The sequence below is a fragment of the Carassius gibelio genome, chromosome B10 (genome assembly GCF_023724105.1).
Source record: "Carassius gibelio isolate Cgi1373 ecotype wild population from Czech Republic chromosome B10, carGib1.2-hapl.c, whole genome shotgun sequence".
Classification (NCBI taxonomy): domain Eukaryota; kingdom Metazoa; phylum Chordata; class Actinopteri; order Cypriniformes; family Cyprinidae; genus Carassius; species Carassius gibelio.
Genome location: NC_068405.1, coordinates 4,001,166 through 4,023,714, shown reverse-complemented (window position 1 = coordinate 4,023,714; position 22,549 = coordinate 4,001,166). Strand labels below are relative to the sequence as shown.

Genomic DNA, 22,549 nt, shown 5'->3' with positions numbered 1-22,549 from the left:
GAATGATCACTTCACTTGACATCAAAAGTACCGCGAGAGTGATTCGAATGCATTGGATCCATGTGCATTGTGTCTAAAATTTAATTGAATTTATTAATTTATACTGTATCATTGTTTTAGGTACATGAATTTTTTTTAAAGTTCTAAGATAATTGAGTCACATTTATTTGTTTATAATTTATATAAATCGACTCCTATTGCAATGAAAATCCAACATTTACAAACTTTTACATTACATACTAAACAAAGATCAGTCTATCGAATAATGTGAGTAATCTGTGGAGCTGTGGTATTTCTGGATGTGTTGTCAGCAGTATCTCAGCATTAGCTAGTCCTGCTCCTGTTTTATTATAGAGGCTCATGGAGAAGGATTTGGCTTCACGGCTGCGGTCAGCAGTGATATGACTTTAATCCATCTGAAGACTCATTGTATCTGGCTTTTCCGGGCCACAAGAAGCCAACAAAACACCCTGCTCTGAATTAAGGCTAAAGGAAAAAGGTCTTTTCTTCATCCGCTGAGAGCAAAACTAAGAGAAGGCACTGGTTGGCCAGAAACCCAGGAAATGACCTCATGTGATGTCAGATGTAGGAAAGGCTTGCACAATAACACAAGATGCTCAAACAGACCTTACTGCCTCTAATCTCTCATTCACATTACAGTCCTGCTTTATAGGGCTGAGGTGACTATATATTAGCCTGGTAATACCAGACAGAGTCTGGAATGGCACAATAGAGAAGTGTTTTCTCTCTCGCTAGGGGGCGCTTGTCTGAAGTTTAAAATCATTGGTTACCCGTGAGCCAATCAGATACGTTTAGTCATGACGTATGTTATGCGCCTGTACAGCCGCATCGGAGCACAGACATCATGCATCGAACTCAAATCTATGATTGAACTTCCACTGTAAACCTGTTGTTAAACACTCTTCTTGTTCTGGCTTCAGTTTGAAAAAGAGTTGAATGTTCTCCATAACAGAGCGAATTGCATCCCGTGTCTCGTTTCCCATTTCCGCGGTCGTTTCGGTTTTCGATTTCTCTAACCTACAATGTAAAACTTGCGCTTAGCATCTACGTCACGGCTCTCAGCCCGCCCTCTGTTCGTTGATTGGCCCGGCTGTTTCCAGACCGGTGGCAAACAGAAAGCTCTGACGCTGTATCAGACTGAGTACAGAAGCGAAATGAAATTGAGCGGAAGTAGGAAGTCTGACGTAGTCAAGCTAACAATATATACAGTTGCAATCAAAATGACTCAACCCCCAGAGACTGCAGTACTTTACAAATACAAGCCTTTCTGAAGAGCCAGAATAAAATAAAAATTGTATTTATAACAGTTCACTGGCATATTAAAAGTGATATTGTCAATATATAATGTAATACTTTTGAGTATACTTTGAGAGTATACTTTTTTTGTCATAATTATTCAACCCCTATTCAACATTGCTGTTTTTAAATCACTTATTTGCATGGTGGAGAATAAAACTGTCTCAAAACACAATTTAGCCTTTAGAAACTTTAAAAACAGAATTAGCTTGAGCCGTTACACAGTTAACCCATGCATGTGTTGAAGTTGAGCAGCAAAAATGTCAACAGAGATCTCACAAAAGCTAAAGAGAATAAATATTGTAGTACTTTAGAAAGACTAAGACTATATGATGATTTCCAAGACATTGAAAGTTCATAGAGACACAGCTCTCAGCCTTATTCCTTAGCTTAAAGTGTGTTTTACCAGAAAACCTTTGAGAGGTTGTGGAAGAAAAAGCACAATATCATAAAATGTTTAATCAGAGCAACTGAGAAAAATCTGCAATGTAGAGCCAAAGACTTGCAAGATGACCCAATGAAAGGAAGAAAACCATTTCAATGCAGCGTGTAAGAAGATCACTAGACAAGTATTGCCTTTATGTGGAGACATCTTGATGAAAATACCACTCTTGAACTTGAACTTGATAAAATTCATTTGTGTGGACCTGTGGAGCTCTGGAGGAATGTTTTATGGAGTGATGTGACCAAAACTGGAACTTTTTGAACCCATGGATCAGGTGGATCGGTAAATTCCCTCAGGTGTTGATTCCACATAGAGCAGCTGTTACTACACAGAGCCGTTGTTAACTGAGAAGATACGCCAATAAATACTGCACATCACAATCCCATTCATGGAAACAAAAAAAGTTAAAATTAATATTAAAGTTAGTATTGCTATAAACAACAACAACAACAAAACATTTACACCTTGGTAAAATTATAAACAAATAAATGTGACTCAATTATCTTAGAACTTTAAAAAAAAATTCATGTACCTAAAACAATGATACAGTATAAATTAATAAATTCAATTAAATTTTAGACACAATGCAATTAATAGTAACATTTTCTTTCCGGTCTAATAGTGGTATCTGATTAGGAGAATTCACACAGGACATTTTAAGAAATTAATAAGCCTCAAGATAGCTTAATAAACCAGTTTCTCAGCAGCGGAAGTTGTTATAGTTGAGTAAACTTCGAGAGCAGTGAATGGGAGAGTATCACAAATATATTTTTTGCATTCTTATTTACTCAAATAGCAAAATGAAAAACTCTACAATAGCATTTTCACACCTTTCAATCAAAGGAAAAATCTGACAGAGACTGATAACAGAAGTCAGAAGAGAGAACAATGTGAAATTTAGCATTCATCCCAAAGACTCTGGATTAGAAACACCCTTGCATTTACAATCTTTCTTGTAATTTGATACAAATGTGATATAATACAAAGTATAGTGTTATAAATGCACATCATTTTTTAAAAATCAAAATAATAAAAAATTGTGACAAACGTAAGTTAACATGGATGTATAACTATTTAACAAATGTAAACGACAACAATTTAGAAAAGTTGAAGAAAAGAGTTACAATGAATAAACGTAAACATCATGTGTAAACCTGACTAATTATTGTTTGTGACCTTGTGTTTGTTGTCTCCATTTCGTCTCACAAAGTGCATTAGACTCGTAAGCATCGCAGCTATTAAATTAATGGTTAAAACAAACATTTCAAATAAAAAAACATACAGTTTAATGTGCCAGTGTAGGAATTAGTATACAAATAATAAATCTGTGTATTTATTTGGGAGCCTTTACTCACCTTGTGCTGCGGTTGTTTCTTTCTTTGAGGAAAGGAGCCGTTACTTCTTTGTATTTGAAATCGCTCTTCCACGCGCACGCACACGTGAGTGTAAGCAAACAGCAGGAGCGCGAGGACGACAAACCTCATGCATTTTCTTCTTCTTGACAACAGCTGAACAATTATTTCTGAATAATTAAAACTTATTTCATTAGGGAAATAAAAAAAATCTAAATATTACTATTGTACCGATTGTTATAATTAGAATTTTTTTTTTTATTAATGCATTGAGTCATATTTAGTTAAATAAAATATGTAATTTTTGCTTTAAAGTTTCAAGATAAACTATCCACCTTCAAATGATTTAACATTTAGCCTATTTCAATAAAACTATTTTTACTGGATGCCTGTTTGCTTGTATATATTCCCTATTGCCTAGTTCCTCCAGGAACCTCCAGAGCGCTTTGAGGTCTCCGTGTAATGAAAGGGTGACTCCAGAACCTCAGAACTGGGAACAAAGTGCTTAGAGGATCCCATGAGTTCCTGTACAAACTGCAAATACTATAATGGTTCTTCCAGGATCCCTATTATGAGAAAAAGAGCTTTGAGGCACTTAAAATACATTTTAATGTTCCTGGAGTACTCAAAAGGATACCTGAGGCACGTTTAGTTTTTACAGTGTAGCTTGTGTTGTTGTGGCTGTCTCGTCTTCTGCGTCACCTGTGTGCTGTGATCTGCTTTGTTCTGAATGTATTAGCAGGGTTCGGTTCAGACGTGAAGGTTTTGCATTCGAGCCGGTGAAAACAATGGTTCTTGATTTGGTGAGCTGGTGACGGATCAGAGTCAGTGTGGATGACCTGAACCGACTCGCCATCACTAAAACACTGCTTACTGTAGCTCTTCTTATAGCCTGAAGAAACTTTCCTGAGGTTTCAATCAGGTTTGTGGAAGACATCAAAACCCATCAAAAACATATAAAAGATGAAACACTTCTAATGATTGCTTCATGGTGAATTAGGGTAAGCTTTGATCAGTGCACCTCATGTCTCAGATGAGCCTCAGAACACTGCACATGACAGGGTTTCCCAGCCTCAGTAGAGGAGTGATAGCACAGCCTCACACACACCTGAGCGAGTGCAGCAGATGTGTTTCTGAGCACTGACACACAGCTGACGAGAGCAGATTCAGAGCTTGAACTGTCTGCAACACTGCAACTCAGAACAGTTGTTTCAAAACACAGAAGAAACATACTGATATCATTTCTCAGTATCTCAATATCCAACATCTGGGTAGTGTTGGGTATTCAGACTCATGTCATGATTCAGTTTTGATTCACAGGCTGGTGATTGGATTCATTCTTGATTTCATTAATTTGGATACATCCATTTTTCTTAAGAAAAAAAATGGGGCCTGTAAACAGTGTTTGGGAGTAAGTTCAAGTTCAAGTTCAAGTCTGCTTTATTGTCAATTTCCACATGTACAGTACATACATACAGATAATCGAAATTGCGTTACTCTCAGACCCCGGTGCATACAGATGACATTAACATTAAAGCCTAAAAAAATAACTAGATCAAATATAAAATGTAGATACAATTATACAATAAGGGAATTATAAAAAAAGACATATAATAAAAATAAAAGTTAAAAATAAAGTTAAATAAAGCAGCGCAAGGTAAATTACAGATATAGTGCAAATCAATGAAGTGAACAACAGTGCAGTTAAAAGATTTTTTAGTGCAAAAAAATCACTTATTAAAAATATCTTAAGTCTGATTAAAGTCACAAGTGACAAGTGACCAAGAGCAGTTATTTAACTGACTGATGAGGTAGTTCCATGCCGAATGAGGTAGTGAGCGGTGAGTGAGCAGACCAATGCTGCACAAGTGACTCGTGCATGTCATCATATAATTAGTGGGGGGGGGTTCATAGTTCAGTGGTGCCTGGGGAAGAAGAGGGGAGGGGGGGGCAGGTTCGGGAGGGAGTTCAGCTTCCTGACAGCCTGGTGGATGAAGCTGTCCTTCAGTCTGCCGGTCCTGGCCTGGAGACTCCGCAGTCTCCTCCTTGATGTTAGCAGACTGAAGAAGCTGTGTGATGGGTGGGTGGGATCACCTGTGATGCAGAGGGCTTTGCGGGTGAGACGTGTTCCATAAATGTCCTGGAGGGAGGGTAGAGAGACACCAATGATCTTCTCAGCTGCTCTCACTATGCGTTGTAGAGTCTTTCGGCAGGACGCGTTGCAGGCTCCATACCACACAGTGATGCAGCTCGACAGGATGCTCTCGATGGTGCCTCTGTAGAATGTGTACATGATGGGGGGTGGGGCTCTGGCTCTCCTCAGTTTGCGGAGGAAGTAGAGACGCTGTTGTGATTTCTTGGCCAGTGCTGCGGTGTTTTCAGTCCAGGAGAGGTCCTCTGTGATGTGCACACCCAGGAACTTGGTGCTGCTCACTCTCTCCACAGTCGCACCGTTGATGGTCAGAGGAACGTGCTGAGTGTGTGCTCTCCTGAAGTCAACAACAATCTCCTTCGTCTTCTCCACATTCAGTGGTATACTATACAGTACAGTCATTTAATGACAAAAATGTGTAATTAAATTAGTTATTTATGAAAATGTTAATGATTACAAAGAGGGTTAATCTGAATATTTTCACACACATACACATTTGATTGACTTCTTTAATTAATTGCAGTGACTGCTTTAAAATGTTTGGGAGTTTAGGACACACGTTTATTCAATAACTCTTTTATTTCCTATTTGGATTCATGTATATGTTTTATTTTTAACATTAACTATTTTTTCCCAAGGCATTGATAGATGCCAGTCATAGCTGTACAAAGAATTTATTTCAAAAATAATATCAAAGCTATTAAACTATATATTGTTATGATTTTAAATCTCTATTTAATCTCATAACAATATCAAAGAAATATTCTTTAGAAATTTAGTAACGTAATCAAATATATTCAGTTACACTGCTTTAATAAAATGATTGTACCAGTATCACATTGTAAATAGTGTAACTCTTAATCTGCAGCCTGTGCCGGGGATCCCTGGGGTCCACACAGCCGCTGTCAGTGTCAGAACGGGGCTCTGTGTAACCCCATCACCGGAGCCTGTCTCTGTGCACCTGGGTACCACGGCTGGCGCTGCCAGGACCCCTGCGAACCCTCCACATACGGACACGGCTGCCAGCAGAGGTGCCTGTGCCAGAACAACGCCACCTGCCACCACGTCACCGGAGAGTGTGTGTGCAGCCCGGGATACACGGGAGCATTGTGAGTTGACCTGCACGCTCAGAACACACTCACTGTACACAGAGCACACTCTATATTACTGTTCTTACTACTGCCTGCACACAAAACCTTCTGAAAGATGACACGCACACAGCACTGTGAACACCCTTGTTATTCACTTTTTTGAACTTTATGAATGATTATTTTAGGTTGTGTCTTGTTCGAGCCTAAACCAATCAGGTTCCTCGTGCTCTTTCAGGACGCCTCTCTTCTAGGAAGTGAACACTATATAAACAGGACAATTACAGACCATTACCATCTCTCAATCTGCTAGTGCTACTTTTTGCTTCCTTCATCACCTTCAAAATAAATAAGCATTGTACACTAGGCTAGAAATAGAAAATCAGTTTCTGGTCAATTTTGGCACTAAAAAAATACTGTATCTTCATATGAAAAACAGTGTGCTAGTTTGTCATTAAGATGCTCTTTTAAAATATCTATCAATATATACATTTGTTATATATATATATATATATATATATATATATATATATATATATATATATATATTATATATTCATTTGTCATGTTCAAGGGCACATGCTCATGCAGCGACCAGCAGCGAGGCACAGGATAAATGTTTTGTTAATGTTTACGTTATGTTTTGTTTATCGTTTGTTTATATTCATTTATTTCTTGTTTATATATCAGTTTATTTCATTTTTTTTTTTGAGTAGTATGGAGTGGATTGTTTTGTTTTTGTTGTGGACGGCGTTACACATCGTGGAGATGCTGAATGAGTTGCCCAACCCTACGCACATCCGATACAGTAGAGACTTTCTCTTAAAATGGAGTAACTTCCAAGTCAATAACCCTCCCTCGGATTTAATCTTCCCTAACCTAAGCTGTTTCGCCGATAAATCGAGAGGAAAGGGGGAATTTACAGATGAGCCACCCCGCAAGACCAGGAAACGAGGTAAGCGAGGTGGCGTACTTCATAGACTGAGAAAACAATCTCTTTCCCGGTTCCCCCTGCCTTCTATCATTCTATCAAATGCCCAGTCACTTCGAAATAAAACTGATGAGCTGCAAGCCAATGTACGCTTCCAGCATGAATTCAGAGACGCGTTTACTGGCGATCACAGAGACATGGCTTTCAGAAAGTGATTTGAACTCGGAGCTGGTCATTGATGGTTTTGGGGCACCTGTCCGCCTGGACCGAGATGCGAGTGTTACTGGAAGGTCGCGAGGTGGGGGGGTTTGCCTATACGTGAATTAAAGATATTGTAAAAATGTTCTTGTTAGAGAAAGTTTATGCACTAAGGATGTTGAACTTTTGTCAGTGTCCCTGCGCCCCCCATACTTGCCCCGGGAGTTTCCCCAAATGTGACAGTGACAGTTGTGTATATTCATCCAAGAGCAAATGCGGATAAAGCCGCAGAGTTGATACTGCAAGTAACTCAAAAACTGCAAGGAATATCGCCCGAAGCACCTGTCTTCGTTCTTGGTGATTTTAACCATTGCTCGCTGAAGAAATGTCTGAGAGACTTTCACCAATATGTCACGTGCCCGACCAGGCAAAAGAAGTCACTGGATTTGTGTTACGGTTCTATCAAGGACGCATATAAAGCTCTCCCGCTCCCCCCACTGGGCAGGGCCGACCATAACTGTGTCCAGCTCATCCCGTCATATCGCACGGCCCTAAGGAGGGGAAAAACTCTCATGAAACACGTTAAGAACTGGACTGAGGAAGCAATCCTGAGTTTACAGGGTTGTTTTGATTGCACCGACTGGGGCATGTTTAAGGACTCCTGTACCAACATAAATGATCTTACAGATGTTGTTAGTTGTTATACTTCCTATTGTGTTGATAATGTAATCCCTGATAAAATTGTTCAGGTATATCCAAACAATAAGCCATGGGTAAGGAAATCACTAAAGCTGTTACTAAACAAAAAGAGGCAGGCATTTAGGGAAGGAAACTTTTTAGAATTAAATAAATTGAAAAAGGAAATAAGAAGTAAAATAAGGAGAGCAAAGCAGGGTTACAAGGAAAAAATAGAGAAAGACTTTGGTGGTAGGAATTTACGTTCAGCCTGGGATGGTATGAGAACTGTTATCGGCACCAGGAGAGAAACGAATGTCAAGGTTGTGTTTGAAGGGTTTAGTTGTGACAGTTTGCTTGCAACAGAGCTAAACAAATTTTATATGAGGTTTGATACCACTAATTTTAGTAATGTTATTTTAGAACAGAAATCACATTTATCTGGAAATGGTGTTGTCCCCTTTTTTGACGAACAAGCTGTGGTTAATATGTTTAAGCACTCTAGACCAGGAAAAAGCCCTGGGCCTGACAATATAAGTAGTCGCCTGCTCATCTCTTGTGCAGAGCAATTAGGTCCAATTTTTCATTATATTTTCCAGATGTCCTTATACCAACAGAAAGTGCCGAACATATGGAAACAGTCAACAGTTATTCCAGTGGCCAAACTAAATCATCCAAAATTATTAAATGACTTTAGGCCAGTAGCTCTGACGTCCTTAGTCATGAAGTGTCTTGAAAAACTGGTTAAAAAAGTCATACTTACAAAAACAGAGAATCTCTTAGATCCACTACAGTTCGCTTATAGGGCTAAGCGAGGGGTAGATGATGCCACCACTACCTTGTTAAACTTACTATTCAAACATCTTGAAGGTAGTAAAACACACGCAAGGATTTTATTTGTTGATTTTTCTTCTGCTTTTAATACAATACAACCACTTATTTTAGTTGATAAGCTCTTAAAGAACTTTGATCTCGATTTTAATATTGTGGGATGGATTCTTGATTTTTTAACCGACAGAACTCAGAGAGTGAGGGTAAATGGTTGCTTGTCCGAGGAGATTTCATCATCCACTGGGTCTCCTCAGGGATGTGTCCTCTCACCTCTCCTTTATATTCTTTATTCCGACGATTGCCGCAGTCAGCATGAAAATAGACATATTTTAAAATTTGCTGATGACTCTGCTATTATCAGTCTCCTCTCTAATGAGGAAAGTGACCATGGTCCTGTTGTGGATGATTTTGCACTTTGGTGTGATAGGGCATTCCTTCAACTAAATGTTGAAAAGACAAAGGATATGCAGACTGATTTTAGGCGAAAGTCATCAACTCCACAGACCACTATTATAAATGGGAAGATGGTGGAATTTGTAGAAACATACAAGTATCTAGGCAGTTTGATTGACAATAAGTTAACCTTTATCTCCAACACTGAAATGCTTTGCAAAAGAGGCCAACAAAGACTGTTTTGTCTTCGCAAACTGTCAAAATTTCGTGTTGACAAGACTCTCATGACCCTTTTTTATAAATCATACATTGAGTCTGTTTTTACATTCTCATTAATTTGCTGGTATGGTAGTCTCACTGTCAAGGCCAAAACTGCCCTTTCCAATATAGTGAAGGTCAGTAGTAAAATTATAGGTGTCTAGCAGAGTAGCCTTTCTGTCCTGTATGATAGACAGGTTATTAGGAAGGCCAACGCAGTTATCTCTGATAGCTCCCACCCCCTTCACTCTGAGTTTCAGATATTATTGCCTTCCGGGTCTCGGTACAGTTTACCTCCTGTAAAGAATAACAGATATAAGCATTCATTCGTCCCGAGAGCCATCCTGTTTATGAATTCAGCCCGGAGGAGTAGACAGACTATAACTATTAAATAGTAATGGGGGTTATTATTATTATAATATGTATAGTATTGCTTGTTTTTGATGATGTTGTTGCTGAAATGGGGTTGGTTATGAAATTGTTGATATATTAATTGTTGATATATTATGAAATTGTCAGATTTTACTTTAACAAGGGCCAGTAACATTAAATATTTCTTACGGGTTTTTGTCTTGTATTTATGTATCTGTGACTGTTCTGTGTTTATCTTGCTGCAAAACCAATTGCCCCTATGGGGACAAATAAAGTCTAAAGTCTAAGTCATATAAATATATTATTATTATTATTATTTTTTTTTATAGATTTTATTTATTGTAAGTCACTTTGAATGAAAGCTCCCATCTGCCAAATGATTATGTAAATATTAGGGTGGAACAGTTCAACCTTTTCACAGTTCGGTTTGTTTCACGGTTTTAGAGTTCATTTATATATATATTATCATATTATTAAGAATATTCTAACTTCAAATAACAACACAAAAAAATACAACAGAGTAAAGGTAAAAATAAAACAAACTGACTTTTGTCAGATTTAAGTTGAACAGCGGTCCCAGTGACCGAACATGGCTGGGATTTTGCAGCAACTTGCTGTGTCTGTGGCCAGGGCTTTTCTGCTTTTTATACGGTCCCTCTCTGCTCCATTTTTTGCGCGATTTTCTAAGATAAAGCCTGCCTCTGGATATAGCCGTGCTTCGCTGATGTTTGGTCATGTGGTGGTGTCATTTTCACTCTGCGATCACCTGAGTCGTAGATTCACAAGTCCGTTAATTAATTCGCAGTTGCTAGCAGTCTATAGCACATCAGGCTGATCGACTGACAGCGGCAGACAGCAGGACAGAATGACCGTCAGGCCACGGGGAAATGTCCCGGTGCTCCCGATGGCCAGTCCGCCCCTGAATCAGATAAAGGGCGTTCACATATCTAGCCTCAGTAGTCTGTGGCAGCTGCAGTGGATGCATAGACTACCAAAACATGAACTAGTGATCTGAAACAATGGCCTCAGCACCTGAAGGGGTAGGGATAGGGTGACCAGACCTCCCGCTTTCCCTGGGAGTCACATTTTGTCAACTTATTTAAAGGACAGGTGGAATCGCACTGATAGCATTGCTCTCTAATTCAGGGTTCAAATACACACACAGCAGTACATGTAAAAACAGTCGGTTATCAGTTAAGTCAACTTAAACAGTCTGCTAGCATAAAAACTTAACATGCAATAAAGGAATTTCAGTAGCTTTCTCAGACATCTTTTGGAATTAAAACATTTTCATTATTTTCTGGGCTGTTTTACCATGTTAGGGCCTGACCCTTTAGCTCGTCCTCCTAAAAAAACCATTAAAAAAAACAAGCTTAAAATCATACAATTCAGTGACAGAACTCACCCTTGATCAGTGTCAGCTTCACCTCGGTCAAATGATGTCACTTCCTCCAAGTCATACCGTCAAAGGTGTATTGCATACGTTTTATTTTGAGTTTTATGTAAATGTGACAGGACTGACCGAAAACATGGGGAAAGTTGCAAAATAGTATTTATTTGTAGAATTTATGTATAATTTAATGTTTTAATCAGTTGATGTGAATTATAACAAGTTAAACTTGTTATTGATGGAGTTCTTTTTCCTAAATAACTGTTTTTAGCATAACAAAACGGTCTCAGGTTACGTATGTAACCATGGTTCCCCGAGTAGGGAACGTGACACTGCGTCCTCTAGGGGGCGCTTTGGGGAACACCTCGTCGTGACCCGTGTCTGAAGCATACAATGAAAAAACACCAACTTGTTGGCCGTCGACAGCCTCCGACGTCACTACCGGCGCGACTATAAATCAGCACCGGGAGAGCACGTCATTATCTTCTTCGTCTGAAGCTTGCGTCCGAAACATGGCAGAGAGCTAGAGGATGCAGTGTCTCGTTCCCTACTCAGGGAACCATGGTTACATACGTAACCTGAGACCGTTCCCTTTCGATGGAACTTCGAACTGCGTCCTCTAGGGGGCGCTTTGGGGAACAGTATACCCACGCCGCCATGCTGAGGGGAATGCAGACCAGAATCATGGCGAACACTAAGTACCAACTCTACCATTACTATGGGAGTTGCCCCTGGGACGTTTAGACGGCTGTCTGTGACAGTACCCCTTACGGCCAAAAGGCCTAAGCTACATACCCAACTTAATTGTTAGGGCCTCGGCCCTGGGTAGAGCTGAAGGCTTGGAATCAGGAAAGATTCCTTTAAAGGGATACGGCTAAGAACCTAGCATTTGTACCAAGTCCTGCCTGTCACACAGGGGCTACCGCTAGCTTACGCATAAGCTTGCTGAAAGAGCTGTCTCAACAGTTCTCTAGTAGCAACACCCTGTTTAGATAGGTATCCGAGGATACATAGGTGGAGTGGCGCCCAAGATGAACGGGGCTTTTACCAACTCAAGAAAGGGCACGAAGCAACCGCGCGAAGCCCTCACCATATAGGATTTTAGAAAGAACGCAGAATACTAGCGTGCGAACTTACCACAGTGTGGATTACAGAAAGTGTGCAAAGACTTCACGTGCACACTTACCATAGCATGGGTTTTCAAATACTGTTCTAAGGAGGGGCTCTCGTGGCACTCTGATAGAGCAGCTCATAGATGGAATGTTGCATCTTAAAACAGTATGATTGAGAGTCATCAACTCGATCTATGGAAACAATACTGGAGCGCTCTGGGAAAAAAAACAGAGAACTCCGTCTCGTACGAGAGGAGAACTCCGAGCTCAGAGTAGCGCACTCATAGGTGACCCTTTTTTGGAAAAAGGGGAGCGCTGCTAAATTACCACGAGAATCACCCAAATAGCCCCTCATGTTGAGAAAAGCGATGCTTGAGGTGTATAAACAAATACACACTGGCTGAATGGAGCCCAAGGAACCAAAGTCTAATCATCTCAAGAAAGGGAACGAAGCGTTACCCCTATACACACTGACCACCATGTGGTTTTGAGAAAGTACACAGAGCTTAGCGTGTGAACTTAAAGGTTCCTAAGCATCGTAGAGGAGCTGAATCTCACGGGAGAGGCAAGCTCAATTTTACAAACCTCGGGTGAGGGGAGCATCACCTGAGGCAGCATATACAAGAAGACTTCTGTAACTGCCACCTCCACTTCCCGGTAGATACGACAGCACCCCTAAGCGGCCAGGAGACCCCTCGGGGTGACCTGGCCAGACATCCATGAAATTCCCTGCAGTGCTGTGCCAGGCCTGATGATCAAGGAGGCTCCCTCAGAAACCTGTGATCTCAGCAGCCTAATACCGGAACATGAAGCCGGTTGGCTGCTGCTGACGAATGTTTAGTAAACACTGTAACTGAGCACTGCAAAGGAAACTCAGACAGAGTTTATTAGTAGACACGTAACCACCAGCAAATTAAATACACATAAGTATTTACAGAGAGGGTTACATTTACTCACTCACCCTCCTACGCCGGAGCCCCGCTCAAGGGGTACCTCCTTTTAACCTGGACCATCAGTTTCAGGTTGGTTGCTATGGACATAGAACCATAAAAAATATTATAGGTCCAGCATAGGAGACTGTTATGCGAGAGGTTTCCACCTAACCTCGATCAGGTGGAGAGCTGGTGGTTACAGGGGAATTAGGAAGGGGAGGATAAAAGCAGAAGTTAACCTTTTGAAGTCGATTAACGCATATACGCGTTATGTCTTTTCTTTTAGTAGATACCTCGGTATCATTCTGATTCGGACGAGAACGCTGCCTCGTCTAGATCATACCTCTTAGGTTCTGCTTACCTCCTCGTGACCCACGATTCCTCTAACCCCTGCCCGCAGGTGGGGGAGGAGCGCGAGTTGCGACACTAGCCTTCTGTGCCCATCTTTGATCCTCAGATCGAGACAGGCCAGGACCCCTATGTTGTTTGGGCTCAGACCTGGACCTTCGTGGGACGAAGGATCTGAAAGCAGCAGAGCGCGCCTTCGTCTCCCTGAACTTTTCAAATCGCCGCCTCAACGGAAATACCGAAAAGGTCAGAAGGCGAAACCTGAGCATCGAGCAGACAGCATTTTCTTTCCTCCCGATGTCTGTTCATCCACAGATGTCTCTCCGCTGCCACCATGGCCGCCATAGTCCTGCCCATGGTGGAGGCGGCCTCCTTGGTAGCACGGAGAGAGAACCGTGGTGTGCCGCAGTTCAGCTACCTGATCAGAAAAAGGCCCCTGCCTCTATCCAGGTCTCTGAGCAGATCAATCTGATAAGCTTGAAGCACCAGCATTGTGTGTAATAAAGCCACAGCCTGACCTGCTACTGCGTATGCCTTGCCATTTAAGCGAGATGATTTTCTGAAGGGGCTTAGATGGCAAGGAGGGAGATTAAGAGAGGAGGTTTCCCCTGCAGAAAGAAAACATTTTTCACATATAAAAATTTATAAATTATTTATAAAATTTTTAGCTCTTTCTACAGGGGCATTCCCTCCTAGCCGCTTTCACGCATCACCTCGATGTCGGCAGATTACTTTAATGCCGAAACCGATGGATGCAAGAAGAAAACGGCATCTTTCATTTCTTTTTAATCTCTGTATGGAGATCATGCACAAATGAAAGGCTCACCTGAGCTGGAGGGTTATGGTCAAAAAGGTAATTTTCGCTCAATAACCTCCAACAGCTCTACATACGCAGGGCAGGAGAATTGAGAAGGCTCAGCCTCAGCTTCTTCACCATCCTCAAATATCTCTTGCTTTTCCTGGGTAAAAACCCAGCAGAGCACTAACCTCAGTATGAGAAAGTGTTAAAGATATAACATCATCCTCCCAAGGCTCTCTCTCGTCCTCCGCCCCTTTTTTTTTTTTTTACGATCTCGAAAGGGAAAGTCCCTCTTTAAACCATTCAGACAGATCCATCTGTATTCTCACGAGCTCATTTTCTTTCCTGCCTCAGCGTGGACAGATCCTGAACCGCGGGAAGCAGATGGCTTGCCTTCTTTTTTTTTTTTTTTTTTTTTCAGAAGAGAGACGAACGAGAGCGGAGCTTTTTCCATTGAAAAAACGCTCACAGTGCACACAGATTGCCTCCTCAAAGACATCGCGTGCATGCTCTTCACCCGAACAAATGACGCAAAGATCGCGTGTGTCATCAGGTGTCAAATAACGCCGACACGGATGCACACATCGTCTAAACGCTTGCTAGTTGTCGCCATGATAAACAGAGAAAGATCGCCCTTACCGGTTCTTTCAGATGCACGCTTCAAACAAAACAGTCAGTTGAAGATGAAGAAGATAATGACGTGCTCTCCCGGTGCTGATTTATAGTCGCGCCGGTAGTGACGTCGGAGGCTGTCGACGGCCAACAAGTTGGTGTTTTTTCATTGTATGCTTCAGACACGGGTCACGACGAGGTGTTCCCCAAAGCGCCCCCTAGAGGACGCAGTTCGAAGTTCCCTCGAAAGGGAACTATGAAAGCTGCAGGTCCAATTTGACAAGGACAAGGACAATGACAGGATTTGTAAAAAGTGTTAAAGTGTTTTTAATAAATTTAAAACAACATAATGAAAGACACATAATACTTTACAGAACAACTCAAAGAAATCAACCATTAGTCAGTTTTAGAAATGTTGTATTCACTGTAACAAGTCAAGGACTGCTTGGATGACACATAGACTGATTAAAAGGTGAACTACTGTTAAAGGGATAGTTCATCCAAAAATGAAAATTGTCATCAACATTTATTCAAGTTTTTCCAAATGCAATACTTGATTCACATTTCTTATAAGCTGTAGGCCTGTAGGGCTGTAGACTCTCACTGTTATGATTGGCTATTAGCTGAGTATGTTTGACAGTGTACATTCCTCACAGATGGACGCTGCTGTGATTTATGTTAAAAACACACAAATACATATCAAACGATCAGTTTAAAAGATCTGGATCTTCATTAAAAATAAAGTTCATTCACTCTCTCTTAAGGCTGGGATCAGAAGGAAGGCAATGCAACACTGTTTGTCCACATCTTGGCACTGAACAGCGTCTTGTTGTCAAAGCATCTTTATCGTTTGATTTCTGCGTCGACCTGTGCACTAGCCTCTCCCAATATTTACACTACAGGCACAAACCGTAGAGTTAGTGGGCGGGGTTAAACAGACAATGCTGTAGAATCAGTGGGTGGGGCTAAACAGACAGCGCTGTAGAATCAGTGGGCGGGGCTAAACAGACACTGGCATAGAATCAGTGGGCGGGGCTACACAAACAGTGCTGATAATTGGTGGGCGGGGCTAAACAGACTGGTGTAGAATTGTTGGGTGGGGCTAAATAGACAATGATGTGGAGTTGGTGGGTGAGATTAAACGGGCAGTGATTTATAATCGGTGGGGGGGGGGGTGGAGCTAAAGAGGCAGTGATGTAGAAGCAGGCATTGATCTTCTGCGGAGGCGGTGCTTATCCACACTACTTCATCATAGTCGTACACTCCACAAGCTGTCATTTTGGCAGACTGGCTTCAGTACGAGCTGTTTTTAGACTCTTTACATGATGTTTAGAAAATTGACATGATGTTTTTATAGAACAATGACCTCTTATATGTCAAAAGATCAAGGAAATTTTGGCTTCTCAGATCATGACCCCTTTAAAAGGTTTTTGTCTAATTTGTACACACTGTGTGGAATACTGTGTTGTGACAGAAGTGTGTTTTCAGGGAACGGTGTGCGGGCAGCCGTGTCCAGCGGGACGCTTTGGGAAGAGCTGCTCACAGGAGTGTCAGTGTCATAATGGAGGAAGCTGTTCTCCATCCAGTGGGCAGTGCATGTGTAGCGCAGGATACACAGGAGAGAGGTCAGTACTGAGACAGCATGCTCTAACACCTTGCAGTATGAATGGCTGAACAGCTGACATCCGTCTCTTATAGTCTCACGATCACTCCGGTCAGCAATCAAATATGGTGCTACCCTGACTTACATCTATATGACTTGTGCACAATATTCAAGCATCCTTCAGTCACATGATCGACCCCGTGTAGACGAATCATCACAGAGGATCATAGGAGGGTTCCCGTGCTGATCAGCTGAGCTCCAGCGCTGCAGGCAGTCTCAGTGCTCTGGAAAACATCCTGTTTGGGGAAAGACCTGTAGCTCTTGCATCATGAAGTACATCGTACACCTGTCACCGATGGAGCTTTGATCAGCTGAGGCTTGCGATGCTTCTGGGAAATGCAGCCCAGACTGATAAGGACAGCTGCTGCCTGCACTGTAGGCTGTGTGAAGAGGAGAGTGACTCTCAAACCACTGCCTGTCATGATCCAAACGTAAAGAAATGTTTTCACACAAAGCCAGATGAGAGCCGACAAGTGGAACACACCAAACAAACACTAGCCTGACCGACGGCTTAGTGTGTTTTAGGTCCGACGCTGCCGACGCGAGGTGACAACACATTTCACTTTCACCGCCGCTAGTTCTTGCTGTGTCCCGGCCTTGAGTTATGCAGCCATTCACCCTGGTGTTTCATCCATCAGCAGCAGAATGTGTAGCTGTAATTGCAGTATGAGCGGCTGCAATCTCTATTTAAACTGCAGAAATAGAAACGCAAGTGCATTTTTATGAATTAATAAGAGCTTTGGCTTCACCAGACGTCACTGTTACCTCCGGTTTCCCCTGATTTCACTACACCCACTGGCTGGAGAATAATGGCTTCACAGCCCCAGGGAGGAGTCCCCCAGAGAGTGTGTGTGTGTGTGTGTGTGTTTAACTAAGTGTTTACGAGTTGAAGAGAGTGAGTCTCTGTGTGCAGGAGGATATCTGTGGGATGCTGAATCAAGGTCTCTCATCTGCGCTGCTGCTGGTTTGATCCCAAGCTCAGACTGTTCAAGAACAGACAACTCACTGCTACTGTGCATCCTTTTCATAGTTTTAATGTTACTTATGTGAAGAATGACCAGTTGCATTTTACAAGTGGAACACACATTTCTACAAGAATCCAATGTTCTCCAATAATGTTTTGATGACATTTATTGATTCCATAGCTTTTTTCCCCCTACATCATTCAGTTCTCTGTGCATCTGGGAGAATTCCAAGACTCATGTGCTGGTTTATGATAAATGTTTGGGAAGATAATCACTGAATGGAGATATTGAATTTAAAGTGTAAGGGCATTTGCAAAAAAGTAGCAAAAATAAATTATTAAATACATTTTAATATGACCTTCAATCACTAAAAAGGAAATGTTTATGTGCTGTGTATGATACAGTATTTGCTAGCTAAGGCTGTTACTCGTTAGTCATAATGTGACTGATTTTCAAGGGCTGGCACATATTTGCCAACTTTAATTATCCTTTGACGATAGATGGCACAAAATCTCATCTCAACACTTTTGATGAATGGCTATGTTATTTTTAATTTGGTTTATTTGACATGTTTAATTCTGCTGGCGATCCAGTACAGGGGTTGATGTTATGGGAACATTTCTGCAAGAGAATCAGAATCAGAATCAGAATCAGAATGAGCTTTATTGCCAGGTATGTTTACACATACGAGGAATTTGTTTTCGTGACAGAAGCTCCGCAGTACAACAGAATGACAGCGACAGAACATAAAACACATAATAAAAGAATAAAAAATACAAATAAGTAGATAGTGAATGACAATATACAAATTGACAATTGTAGGCAGGTATATTACAAAATGCAGTTATGTATGTACATGTGTATTATGTGCAAAATTTAAGTGTATACTAAGTATGTGTGTTAGATAAATAAAGTGTATGTGTATATAAATATAAAGTGTAGTGTGTTCGCTGTTCCTGTGTCTGGTCGTTCTAGTGCTCAGTGCTCTGTAGCGTCGACCAGATGGCAACAGTTCAAAGAGGGAGTGTGCTGGATGTGAGGGGTCCAGAGTGATTTTGACAGCACTTTTTCTCACTCTGGATAAGTACAGTTCTTGAATAGATGGGAGAGTTGAACCGATGATTCGCTCAGCCGTCCGGACTACCCTCTGTAGTCTTCTGAGGTCAGATTTAGAAGCTGAGCTGAACCAGACAGTTACTGAAGTGCAGAGGATGGATTCGATGATGGTGGAGTAGAACTGTTTCAGCAGCTCCTATGGCAGGTTAAACTTCCTCAGCTGGCGAAGGAAGTACAACCTCTGCTGGGCCTTTTTTACGATGGAGTCAATGTGAATGTCCCACTTCAGGTCCTGAGAGATGGTGGTTCCCAGGAACCTGAATGACTCCACTGCAGTCACAGGGCTGTTCATGATGGTGAGTGGGGGGAGTGCAGGGGGGTTTCTCCTGAAGTCCACGATCAACTCCACTGTTTTGAGGCTGTTAAGCTCCAGGTTGTTGAGACTGCACCAGACAGCCAGCTCTTTTACCTCCTGTCTTTAAGCAGACTCAGGAGCTTGACAGAGGGTTCCTTAGACGTGCAATCGTTGGTGTACAGGGAGAAGAGCAGTGGGGAGAGAACGCAGCCCTGGGGAGCTCCGGTGCTGATTGTACGGGTGCTGGATGTGTATTTTCCCAACCTCACTAGCTGCTGCCTGTCTGTCAGGAAGCTGTTGATCCACTGACAGACGGAGGTGGGCACGGAGAGCTGATTTAGTTTGGGCAGGAGGAGGTTTGGGATGATCATGTTGAAGGCCGAGCTGAAGTCCACAAACAGGATCCTCAAATAAGTCCCCGGTCTGTCTAGGTGTTGCAGAACATAATGCAGTCCAATGTTTACTGCATCGTCCACAGACCTGTTTGCTCTGTAGGCAAACTGAAGAGGATCCAGCAAGGGCCCAGGTGGGGCCCTTCCTTCAGGTGGGCCAGCACCAGTTTTTCAAATGACTTCATGACTACAGACGTTAGAGCCACAGGCCTGTAGTCATTTAGTCCTGTAATTTTGGGTTTTTAGGGATGGGGATGATGGTGGAGCGTTTGAAGCATGAAGGGACTTCGCACAGCTCCAGCGATCTGTTGAAGATCTTTGTGAAGATGGGGGCCAGCTGATCAGCACAGGATTTCAGACAGGCTGGTGTAACACAATCTGGGCCTGGTGCTTTTTTCCTTTTCTGCTTCCGGAAGACCTGGCGCACTGCATCCTCGCTGATCTGAATTGCAGGAGTGGAGGAGAGGGGGGATGCAGGAGGTGTGAATGGTGAGAGTGCTTGATTGGAGAGGTGTTCAGGATGGGTTGCAGGAGCTGTTAATGGTGTGAACGGTTGTTTGGAGAGGCATTCGGGGCTGGTTGCAGGAGTTGTGAATGGTGTGAATGGTTGTGTGGGGAGGCATTCAGGGCAGGTGATGGGTGTTCTTTCAAACCTGCAGTAAAACTCGTTCAGATCGTCTGCCAGTCGTTGATTCTCTACAGTGCTGGGGGGTGGTGTCTTGTAATTGGTGATCTTCTTTAGACTTTTCCACACTGATGCAGAGTCGTTGGAAGTGAACTGAGTTCTTATTTTTTCAGAATAGTTCCTCTTTGCCACTTTGATCTCCTTTTCCAATGTGTATTTAGCCTGTTTATACAAGACATTGTCCCCCTTCACGTAAGCATCTTCTTTGGCCTGATGGAGCTGTCTGAGTTTTGCAGTGAACCACGGTTTGTCATTGTTGTAAATTAGTTGAGTCTTTGTAGGAATACACATATCCTCACAGAAACTGATATATGATGTTACGGTCTCTGTGAGTTCATCCAGATCGGTGGCAGCAGCTTCAAAAACACTCCAATCAGTGAGGTCAAAACAAGATTGTAAATCCTGCTCTGTTTCGCTGGTCCATCTCTTCACAGTCCTTACTACAGGTTTAGCAGATTTAAGTTTCTGCCTGTAGGACGGTATAAGATGAACCAGAAGGTGATCAGAACGTCCCAAAGCTGCTCGTGGAACAGAGTGTTATGTATTCTTTATTGTGGTGCAACAGTGATTCAATATATTACTGTCTCCGGTGGGACGTGTGATGTGCTGTCTGTATTTTGGCAGTTCACGGGAGAGATTTGCTTTATTAAAGTCCCCAAGAATGATCAAAACAGAGTCCGGGTTTTGTTGTTCTGTTTCTGTGATCTGATCAGCAAGTTTCTGTAAAGCCAGGCTCATGTGCTCTTGTAGATGAATGTAAACATTCACGAGAATGAACGAGTGAAACTCCCGGGGGGAATAGAACGGCTTGCAGTTAATGAAGAGTGTTTCTAGATCTGAACAGCAAATATTTAACACTGTTACAGTTGTACAACACCTTTAGTTGATGTAAAAGCATGTTCTGCCACCGCACCATTTCCCCATTGATTATGCATTGCGGTCCACTCTGAACAGCTGAAAGGCCAGCAGACGGAGCACGCGTCTGGCTTGGCGTTGTTTAGCCAGGTTTCACAGAACAGCAGAGTGTGAGAAATCCTTATTTGTCCAGGAGGGCAGAAGGAGTTCGTCTGTTTTGGTGGTTAGAGAGCGGAGGTTTGCCAGATGTATGCTAGGCAACGTAATCCGCGCTTTCTGAGTTTCACAAGTGCACCGGCTCTTTTAACCCATCTGCGCTTCCTGAAGCGCGTGATCAGCGCAACTGCTCCACCGACGAAAATGTCCAGCAAAACATCAGAATAGTCGAAAACCAGTAATATATCAGGCGATGTGTGGTGCAGAATGTCCAGCAATTAATCTCTGGTGAAACTGATTGCAGGAATATAACCAAAGACAAGGCAAACTAATAAAAACAACTGCAGAGCACATCACGGAAGCCGCCATATTGCATCGGTGCCAGATACTAAAATTATATACTAATAGATACTAATAAATATACAGATTATGAATTCTGTTAGTTTGTCAAATTATTATGTTTTTCGGGCCGCGAAGAAATATAGAGTTGCATAGCACAGCATTACAGTGAAAGCTAACACCGTGCTTCCTGATGATATCTGCCAGGGGGGACATGTAAAGCGTGAAAAGTAACGGCCCTAGTACTGAACCTTGAGGTTGAGATTGATATGATACATCTTTGATTCTGTCACGGTGTCTCGTCTCTGTTTCCCTGGGTGTCCACTAGTGGTCTCACTTCCCCATAGGCACCTCACCGTAGGCACTACAATTCCCACAAAGCCTTGTCCCTTCATCACAGTAATTGCACTCCTGTTAATTGCACTCAGGTGTCTTCACTTGATAGTCATTACCCTGGCTATATTAACTGGTCTGTTTCTGTTTGTTTTCATGGAGTCCTTTCTTTCCTTCACCCAGTTTCCTTGCCTTCCGAGTTTCTAATTCCTGTTCCTGTTCCTATCCCTGTTTGTTTGTTTGTTTGTTTGGATTGATTTTTGGTTTTGACCCTCTGCTTGTTGGATTCTGAATTTGGATTACCCATTAAACTCACACTGCGTTTGGATCTCTCATCTCCTGTGTTTCCCTGGGTTCCTGATCGTAAATTCACTGCACAAATTGATGTCGGTTAGATAAGTACGATTTGAACCATGCTAATGCTCTACCATTAATGTCAAAAAAGTGTTCTAATCTATTCAAGAGAATGTTGTGGTCAATAGTGTCAAACGCAGCACTAAGATCCAATAGAACTAATAGAGAGATACAACCACGATCAGATGATA

The 22,549-nt window shown here is 42.0% G+C and overlaps 1 pseudogene; it reads left to right on the top strand.

Moving 5' to 3' along the window:
* LOC127966080 (multiple epidermal growth factor-like domains protein 10) overlaps positions 1-22,549 on the top strand; it is a 66,557-nt pseudogene that overhangs the window by 7,964 nt on the left and 36,044 nt on the right.